Below are 10902 nucleotides of genomic sequence, written 5' to 3'. Positions count from 1 at the left end.
CGTGCGAAGTTTTGAGTGAGAGAATGAACTTCATAAGTTTCAAAGAATATCGTCCTTTATGCTTTCACACCTCTACCCACAAAGCCCAGGTGACCCCATATGCTTCTATCGAACCCTCTTGGCTTTGCACTCCTTCCGGGTCCGATTCGGCCTCTACTGTGACGTACAATCTAGCCACTCTATTCCTTCAAGAGGACTGAAATAAGTATAAATGAAAATATAAATCATCAAAATATGGAGAAATGTCTATGGGAAATGTATAGACACAGTATAGTGTCTCACAGCGGGGTCTGTGGGAAATGTATAGACACTGTGTAAGTGTCTCACAGCAGCCACTTTTACCTCTGACATTATCATCCTTCCCTCTCTTCTCAACATACTCCAAGTTGGTGAGAGGAATCCTTAAATCTTGTTATAAATCATTGTCCAGTAGAACTCAACCCCACTTATCTCTGCTAGAAGAAGCCCCTTCCTTCATCTAACAATGCCTCCATTGTTTGCCTCCTCTTACCCTCTATGCTTCTCCCCGGATGCATCATGGTAATGATAGTGAGTTACACAATAGTTGTTAAGAGTATTATTTGAAAAACCTTAGGTTCTACGCCCTTGGTTGGAAAACATCTGTCTTACACCACCTTCCAATTTGCCTTCCTCATTACTTAAACATAAAAGTGTAGTTCTTAAAAAGTGGAAAGTGAAAAGGATTTAAATGGACAACACTTGCAAATAAAAAGAGAATCTTGTTTCTCTAAGACAGACTTAGATAGAAAAATAAGGCAGAAGAATGGGAGGAAATAATTGCTTTGTGTTTGTCTATCCAGATAAGTAGGACCTGGTGGCAGGCAAAATAGGGCAAGGTAAACACAGATATCAGGGGCACTTCATTCTCGTTCCTACTTGAACTAGAATGTGATCTGAACAGACACTTCTGGATAACCAATCTGGAGCCAGCCATGAGAAAGTGAATCTTTCTGATATGAGATAGAAATAGAGGAAGGGTTAAGTTTAGTTCTCCTGTATAAGCTCTGATCTTCACAGACATGGACAAGACTCAGATGTGCCCACAGACTCCTGTAGGCAGTAGATACCGTGTATGAAAAAGTTGGCCAAAAACATACAGCTGAGGTTCACATAGCCTATGTGATTCTAGTACATCAGGTATTTATCACAGTCGTTCAGAATATTAGCAGGACTAGAGGAAGCCCAGATGGTCTCATCTCAGCAAGGAGAAATAGCTGTGGTCTGGCTGGAACAAGACTGAATGGGTAGTTCAAAATGACCCCAAGTTTGAGCACTGGTCAGCATGCAATCCCATAAGAGACCAGATGGCTTGCCCTTTAAGGACTGTAATTCAAGAAAAAGCTTGATAATTCAATAAAGAATAATTTGTCCTTGATGATAGTGCTTCCTCCTTGTACAACCAGATATTCTGATGAGGGAACAGAATAAGACCCAAGGATTAGAGAAGTATTTGAAAATCGTCTTCTTTAAAATATTAAATCACGTAAGAGAATGGTCCAGGATAGGACTAGTTAAAGATGGCCCCAAATGTCTGCTGTTTGGTGGATGAAGCTTATGTGTGCATACTCAAAATAAACCCCAGTATGTATACTCCTGTGACCCACAGCAACTGCAAAACCAAATTTCCATTACTTCTAAATGGGTAGGGAGGTTGGGCATGGTAGGACTTAGAAGACAAAGTCAGGCAGACTTCCATGTGTTCAAGGCCTTTATGATCTACACAGGACAAGCTACATAAAGAGACCCTATCTCATTAAATTCTAATGATGATGATGATGATGGTGGTGGTGGTGGTGGTGATGATGATGATATGGATAGCTGAAGGGAATCAAAGGGTTCCATACCTTTAGACAGCTATAAAAGGATGTCTCCTTCTGCTTAATCTCCACAATTTATCAGCATTCTTTTTGATTTTTAAAATTTATGTACATGTTTTGAAGATTGCCTTCTGGTGAAGAATCTGCTAAACATGTTTGTAAATAGTATCTCTTGCCCCCACTCACACCAGCACCTGTGGGACTAGAGATGCCTTTTTTCTGACATTTGAAAGTATTAAAGCAGCTCCAGGCCTGAAGAAAACATTTTCCCTGTAATCTCTGAAAAGTTTAGTTGCCAAGGCGACAGAGGCCTTAGCGACCAGGTAAGCAGGCCTTGGCTCTATATTCACATGGTTATTCAGTAAAAGAACAAATGTGAAAGGCGGGGATGATTGGAGGGAGTAGATGCTAGGATTTCCTGCTTCTTAAACCTAAAGTCTCTTTTATTATGTAGTTACAGGAAACCCAAACTTGCCCTTTTAAAGTGGAATCGTTTTTAGAAAAGATTGCAATTTAGTCTCCATACCACCTTGATCCATTGCAATGCAGATGCCATCGTCATGTCCGTCATTCATAGCAACACCCTAAAGACTGAACACTTGGAAAAGCTTTCAAAGATGGCAGAAAGAACCCCTAAAATACACTCTGCTGTCAAGGAAAGTATGCTGACATTGAATGAGAATGTTCCCCATCGTCTCCAGCATTGGAACACTTGGTCTCAGGTGGTGGCACTGTTTGGGGACATTTAGATGCTGCAGCCTTGCTGGAAGAACATCACTGAGGGCAAGCTCTGAGATTAAGAGCCTTCTGTCAAAGGCCCTATCTGTGCTGTGTTTATGGTTAATGACATAAGCTGTCAGCTTCTTGCTTTTGCTGCCAGATCCGCTGGTCGCTACTATGTTTCTGGTTCTAATGGACTCTTATCCCTCTGGAACTATAAGCCCAAATAAACACTTTCTTCTCTAAGTTGCCTTGGTTATACAGTTTTATCACAGTAACAAAAAGAAACTCATAAAATATCAAAAAGTATCTCCCTCTGCATCTCTCCCTCGCTCCTCTTTTCCTTTCCCTTCCACCTCCCCCTCCTTCTCCCTCTTCCCCTACCTTGTAGGGGTGAAGGGAAGACAAACAATACCACCCTGATCCAGAAGGACAAAGAGGCTGAGTGATGAAACAAGAGCACAAGCACAGTTTGTGATTTCCAGGATTTCCACCCAATCTGCTGTGTGAATGGCAAATGCATTTTCCCCATGGTGTATCATCAGTTGGTAAAAATGCAAGGAAAACTCTCCCAGGCTGCACCAGCAATTGGTCTTAGATGTTAACCTTCAGGCATTAAAGGGAGAAAGGTTGAGAAAGAGTGGAGGAAAGATATAATACCAGCTAACAGCAGACTCCTTGATGAATAGGCCTGGGCTTACATTACTACACAAGACAACAATGGCAATGACATAGACAAGTTTTTTTCATATTCTATAATTTACTTATTGAATTACTTTACCATGAACCAGTTCTTACTGCCTCATCCTATACAGTGAACTCAAGTAGTTCTTCATACTGTCTGTACTGCCTGAAATGGTCTCTTCCAAGATAGCTAGTACCTTGGATTCAAAATGCTAAAAACAAAACAAAAAAGAGGTGAGTTTTGCATTCTTGGCTGTAGTCCATCTCCAGCCAGAAGCCAGGGATGGTTGTCTCCATAAAATAGTATAGTGTTTTTATCTATTTATTTCCTGTTAACATTAATGTTCTTAGATGTTTGCAAAGAACTCAGTCTCATCAGATGCTTCATGAGGGGTGTGAGGTCATACAACTATACTCTTCATGTAAAAAGGAATCACAATTTTGAAAAACTGATCGAATACTAATATCAGTCTCTTTTAAAGCATTAAAAATGTTCTACAATGCCTTATTTCAATATATTTAAATCACACCGTTAAGCAGTAGATCTTGTAGTTGCCAGAAGAAAAACCATTACTTGTCTTCACTCCTTTTTTAAGCTGAGTTCTGGTTTGTTTTGAGGTAGGACCTAAGCCTGTAGCCTCCACCATCCTATCCCATACCCCAGTGCTGAGATGATAATCATAAGCCACTACTTGTACAGCTGGAGTTCAAGTTCAAGTCCCATAAGGTTTATAGGCTCCGGCTAGCATATATGGAGTCTCTGTCCTCACAAGAAAATTATGTGGACAGTGGACACAGGAAACCTTGGCTTGTTCTACTAAAAATTGAAGAAGTAAACAACAAGAAGTAATATATAATTATAGCAAATATTTAATACATAATTAAGTAATGAATAACTGATGCTGTATAGAAAGATGTTACTTTATGGTCATGTAACTCTTAGTGATTTATCTTCAAAGTTGTCTTGTAAAGTTTAAAATAATAACTTAAATATTTTTATCCTCTATAATTGGCTTAGAGTCACATTAGTGAGCTTTCTCTGTTAAATAAGCATGCTACATGTTACGACAGGGTTAGAGGGTGTGAGCTGTGAACACAGGCACATGTACTTCAACTTCATAGCTAAAGGTTACATTTAGAAAGTCAAGTGGCCATGGGAGATCATAAGTGTACTAAAATAATGACATCTCATGGTTCTTACTGAAAAGTAATTTTGAGGACTAACACTCAGAACAGTTACCAAAGGATTGAAGTCAACTAAGCCTGCTTTAATACTTTAAGTTCTAACCTGAACTTCTGTCCTGTAGGACATTTTGTCAACACTGGAAGCCAGACTTTTGTTGCAGCAGATGCTGGACCAATACTAGTGCATCCAGAATAATTCAAGAATCCTTTTTATATAACCTTTCTTTTCCCTCACATAGATCGGAATTTTCAATTAAACTCCTATTTAATTTTTCTCTTCCCTTTAGAATACTAAAAGGGATATTGTTTTCTGATTCTTCTTAATTGTTCTTCATTTTTTCTGATCCAAATCAATTGAAACATCATAACAGCTTCAAATTAATTACACTATTTCCCCCTGCCTGGATGGATACGTACACATCTCAGAACTCCATGACTGCACTCACATTACTAATAACTCAGGAAGCTCTTTGACGGCTAGGTGTTTACACTGATCCAAAGTAACCCACCTTTCACACGGTGTGGCTTTGTGTTTCAAAGCAGGATGAAAAGGGCATTGGCAGTTTGGGTTTACTATGACTAAAGAATAAGAATCTATTATCTTTTTTTAAAATTACTCTGTCTGATGAGAAGCAAATTTTACTCAAGAGCAGCATGTCTGGGGTAGTTGAGCGGTCATCTCTGTTGATTGTCTACAGTAAGTCATTCAAGTCACCAGACTGATTTCAGAGGCCCCTGATGGTTTCCCACACCCCTACAATGAAGTGCAAAACCAGCTTAAACATAAGCTATTTTAGAACATCTGGCCAACTTAGAATGGGTGTTCGTTTGTTGATTTGCCAATACTGTGTGAGATAGAATCTGGTTATCATGTGGCCAAAGAAGAAAAAGATCTGGAGGATTAGTCTGGAGAACAAACTTGTCCTTTGTCCTTGTCTCTAAAATAGATATGTCAGGATAGCTTTGGTGGGCTGGGCAGGCTATGTGCATAGGAAACCTTGTGTGGCATCCAGCAATGTGGGACACAGACATTTGTTTCTATGGGCAGATGGACTGCAGAGTCCTTTCCAATTGATTTTCTCACAATAGGACTTTATTATTTGGAGACCAGTTTTTAAAATTAGGGATTTTTTTTAATCTTCTAAGGAAGAAATACTCAAAACTACACAAAAATCTACCACAGCCTTAAGCTTTCTCTTCTGGTGTTTCGTAGTTGGTGTTGGTGGTAGTTGTTGGTTGGTGTTTACTCATCTATTTGTTTGCTTGTTTGTTTTTAGTGCCTGTGTTATCTCCTTTTCTTTTTAAAAGGTCTATTTATTTATTTATATTTTGTAAAGTGCTTAGTTAGCTGACAACATAGAAAGTTGGTTAAAGAAAAAAGTTAGGAGTTTTGTTGTATAAGAATTAGAACCAAGGGGCTTCATAATCATCCAGCATCCATTCAATATTGTAATGTGTGGTTATAAATATACATGATAGAACTCCAGAGGTTTTCTGGACTCTTCTTTTAAGGTACTGGTCAACCATGGCCACAGTATAGCATTTATGCTGAGTTACTTTCTGTACTAAGCACTCATCAGCATTGGTTCTTTTATGTGTCCAAGGTGACCAGACAAATTGTAGATCCTTGTCTATCCTTAATGCCACTCAATACTTTACCCCCCTTTCTCAATTTCTGCCATTACAAATCAGTCATACAGGGAATCCACTTGGCATGTAGACCAACAACTATCATCAACACCCTAAATCCAAATCCAATTTAGATTTCATAAGAAAGTTGATAAAGTTGGTATCAACAAGGAAGTGACAAGGTGGATCCAGTTAAGTACTGTATTAGAAAAGTAATTAGGAAGGGCGTTAGGGTACTTCTCTTTCCTTCCAAACACTGGGATCTTTCTGTTCTTCCTTCCTAAGCTTTAAGCTTTCATTCTTTCCTGTAAGTCTCTCATCTCTGAGACTAAGCATTCACTTTATAGTCACATATTTTTTTTGGTTTTCTTTTGCTTCCTCCAGTTCATGTCACTCTTCTGTTTCTTCCAGGATCACTTCAAGTTTATTTATGTTTATGTATGTTTATTGTCTGATCTTGTGGATCGAGGGACTGAAGTACATATTTTATATATCAAAGCAGACTTGGCTTCCAGATTCTTCCAGCAGGGGCCAGGCCACCCTTCACCCAGAGGTTCTTCCCTATATAATCCAAACATTTTCGTCTCTTCTTCTTCTCCTCCTCTTCCTCCTCCTCCTCCTCTTCCTCCTCCTTCTTCATCTTCTTCTTCCTCCTCCTCCCCCTCCTCCTTCCTCCTCCTCCCCTTCCTCCTCCTTCTCTGTCATTTTTCTTCTCCTTCTTCACCTCCGTCTCTGTCTTCTTTTTCTTCTTCTTCTCCTCCGCCTCCTCTTTCTCTTCTTACCACATGAATGTCCTTTCCCTCTTTCTCTCCTACCCACTTCCCCTGCCTTCATGGAGACTCCCCTGGACTCAATCCTTGGGGCCAGTGAACTCACCCACCTGAGAGCAGCTTCCCAGTAAACATGCCTTTAATATAATCTACTCTGGCTTGAATTAGCTCATTTCACCAGTGACAAAGACATAGCCTATCATTTATGTATGTGTGTCTGTGTGGGGGTATGTGTACATGTGAATGCAGGTCTTCTTGGAGGTCAGATCCACCAGAGCTGTAAATCACCCAATTCTGGTGCTGAGGACCAAACTCGGGTATTCTGAAAGAGCAGAAAGAGCTCTAAACATCAGTCATTTTCCTTTAAAAATTGTTTTAGATTCATTTTATGCATGTGAGTGGTTTGTGTGAATACATGTATGTGTACCATAAGTGGGTGTGGTGGCTGAGGAAGTCAGAAGAAGGGACTGAATACCCTGGAACTGGAGTTATGAATTGCTGTGAACTACCATGTGGGTGCTGGGAGCCAAGCCCGGGTTCTCTGAAAGAGCAATAAGTGCTCTTAACCTCTGGGCCATTTCTCCAGCTCTTCCCCAATTATCTTCCAGTATAACAGCCAAGCTTATAGAGGGATAGAAGAAAATAGCAAAATAAGTAGGCAATTTTTCAAGGCACACTATACTATGATCTCTTTTTATTTGAAAGCTGAATTAAGCTCTTGGGGGTGGGGTATTGTGGGGAACAAGACTCTGGGCAGCTGCCACAAGTGCTATTGTTTCCTTCCAATTAGAAAGTTATGCAAATCCCAAAGAACTCCCAAAACAACCATAAGGGCTACTTCAGGCTTCACAAAACCCATAATCCACTATTACATTGTTTTTAAATCATAAATTCTATGTTCCCTGGCCCTATTAGATTATTAGAGAAATATTCTCTCATTTCTCAGCAAATGGAATACCACTTTCAAAAACAAATTCAAAGTAAGATTTTAACCATAAAGATGCTTGAGAAAAGCAGCATCAATTTTATTTCTGCTTCTCCTCCCTGAGAGCAGATTATTTCCTGGGGAATATGCTAGACATCATATACGCACGATACAAGGGGAAGAAGACAGTCACACACATACACCTGCAATGACTGGACAGATGAAGACGCGGAATGAGAAAGGTCAGACCTAAGACTTAAGTCTAGAATATTTAAAGACAGCTTCTCTCTGCTATTTTTCCTACACTGGTCTTTGTATCTCATGGAGGGGAAACTCAAACCTGAAATAAGTCCATACACACCCTGAGAGAAGAATAAAATAAACAAGTTTAATTAGAAATGAACCATTGGTATTCTGCTTCTGCCAAGTGTTTGGGTGGGTTCCCGCAGAAGACAGCTGTATCGTTAATATGAAATTGCTAAATGTAGAAAGAACCCTGCATCATCCATCCTATACTAACACACTTCTTCACCATTCTTTTAAAAAAAAAGGCACAAATATCTTGGGCATGATGACCTCCTAATTCATCTTCGGACCCATAAACGCATCCCTTATCCCCTAAATAAGCATGTCTGCTCACTCCCGAGACTTACTGATCAGCCAAGGGTAAGAATTAATTAAAGCTAGTCCAATAGATTCACATCAGTCTTAATTGTCAATTAACAATATGGTTCATCAGCCTGCGATAGGAAATCTATTTGTAACAACTGATGGCTGAGTTATAAAACTTGGTTATTGTTGTTACTGTCTCAAACTTATATTTTGGACAGTAATTGAGAGACATGAGCAAAACAAACAGAAACATAAAGCGCTATATATTTCAATGGTTTAGGGCATTTTGTATACTAAAAGTAACGTTGTGATTCGTTACACAAATATAATGAAAGTTCACTAACTAGAAAACTACAAAGCAGTGGAATCAGAGGACACACTCCAACAAGGAGAAAGGTACTTCCTCCTCCCTAAAGTATGATGTGTGACCCAGGGACCCGAGCCAGCCACAGGAGCTCGTAAAACCATAGATCGCTACTCATACGACAGGTTTTACCTGGAAAGTTGGAAAAGAAGAGGCAGGAAGTAAAGAGGCCATATTCAAAAGTGAGACGCAAAGGACTATGGGGTGAAACATACAGAAACCTGGCAGAAAAAAAAATCCTCTCTGGTTTTCACACTGAGCCTGAACAGGGGTCCTGTTAGTGTGGGTTGGGCTGGGCTCTGTTGCTGTTGTCTTTTGATTGCCTGTTTCTTAGATATGTTGGTATGAGTCCTCTGGAACTTTGAAACTAAGAGATCTGAAAGCTTGCCTTAGCGTGAACAATTATACAAAAAAAAAAATCTATTCTAGGAAGTGAGGGATGGTAAGACCACTGGAAGACAATTTTTAAGTCCTGTCAGAAAAGCTAAGAGAGCTTTCATCTGACTATTCATGGTGCCTATGTGTGCTCAATAAGTAATCCATCAGTCAGCATTCCTGCAGTCTTCCCATAAGAATGAGGCTAGTACAAGTGGGTGTCTAATTACTGAGGTCCTTCTATATGCCAAGAGGTTTATTCCAGAACGTCTCCTTTCTATTTATTAGTCAAAAGTTGTCCTCATTCATCCCTCCTGTGTGTCTGAACTCTACTGTGTTGCTCTGGCTGGAAATGGGAAGGAAATGGTGCTTGTCCCTCAGCTGTCTGCTCCTCCATAGACAGCTTCCATGTTTTATATAATTTCTCCTTCCTAACATTCTCCTCTTCTGTGCTAATCGTGTACATTAAAATAAAATAGCAAAAGTGCTGAGTGAAGCGCATGCTACCAAGTGCTACTTGTGGTATCAAGCACTTTCAAAAGTGTATAATATTTGCATCCGGTCATCAAATATGTCCCCTGCTGCAGGAGAGTGCTTTGTTCTGGACTTCTCCTCTGTAACTGGCTTCATCTCTCACAAGAAAATATGCTTATCTCTCCTAAGCCATTCTTACGTAATCTCGGGCTTGCCTCTCTTATTATCCATAAGGGAAAACAGTATCATCCTTTATGCGTGCAGCAAAACGTTAAGACAAATGTGTCTGTCACAGTAATGCTCTCCTGCGGTGTGTTGGGTGCAGGCCTTCAAATGCCTTTGCCCTTTGCAAGTCCAAAACTAGAATTCTTTCAAGAATGTGGATGCTTAAAACCATCCATTAAGAGCAGACTCTGCGTGTCCCTGGATGTCTTCCACCACCCCACTTTAAAGAATTTGTTAAAGAGCGGGAGAAGGTGAAGGCGGTCGGTATTCTTTAACTGACAGCCGAACATGTGCTTGGCTTAGAGCCAAATGAACAAAGCTGGTCTTAACTGACTGCTACAGTCCTCCTTGATGCCCGAAATTCATCTTTTTCAAATACTTTATGACATTTAAGTATTCTCAGTATTGATGGGCTAGCCATCATAACCATCCTTTATGGAGTATTTAAAGTGTTTTTTTTGCACTTTACACAGTCATCATCTCTCAAAACATTATTTTAAACGTGAAGCTATGAGAACAAAGTCCATCATGTCTTTAATCCCAGCACTCAGGAGACAGAGGGGCAGGTGGATCTTTGTGAGTTTGAGGCCAGCCCCTTCCACATAGCAAGTTCCAGGACAGTCAGGACTACATTGAAAGACCGTGTCTCAAAAACAAACAGATACAAAGGAGATAAATTACTTGCCCACAGTCCTAGATATAACTAAAAAAAAAATTCAAATGTATCATATTGTTCCAAAGCTGTGTCTCCTCTCTCCGGCTCCCTGTACACAGAACTTCTGCATTCCTTCACCTCAACTACACATTGAGAGAGAGAGAGAGAGAGAGAGAGAGAGAGAGAGAGAGAGAGAGAGAGAGTAGGGAGGGAGGGAGGGAGGGACGGAGGGACGGAGGGAGGGAGGAGGGAGGGAGCATGCATTTGTATATACACACATGTGCCCATGCATGTCAGGGCCAGACAACATCAATCGTCTTCATCTTTCCCCACCTCTGTTTCCACATCTGTATCTGTGCTACCTAACGCTTTCTTGGAGCTGTTCCTCTGCTTTTGTTTGTTTGTTTTTGTATGGCCCCCCAAACAATACCACAGGAAGTTACTAT

The 10902-nt window shown here is 40.2% G+C and overlaps 1 pseudogene; it reads right to left on the bottom strand.

The window, feature by feature from the left end:
* Positions 1-5831: 5831 nt before the first annotated feature.
* The window catches only part of Fcf1-ps6 (Fcf1 rRNA-processing protein, pseudogene 6), a 16613-nt pseudogene continuing 11542 nt past the window's right edge, over positions 5832-10902 (bottom strand).

The sequence above is a fragment of the Rattus norvegicus genome, chromosome 9 (assembly GCF_036323735.1).
Source record: "Rattus norvegicus strain BN/NHsdMcwi chromosome 9, GRCr8, whole genome shotgun sequence".
NCBI classification, from domain to species: domain Eukaryota; kingdom Metazoa; phylum Chordata; class Mammalia; order Rodentia; family Muridae; genus Rattus; species Rattus norvegicus.
The sequence above is the reverse complement of the archived record's forward strand: the minus strand, read 5'-3'. Positions and strand labels throughout refer to the sequence as shown.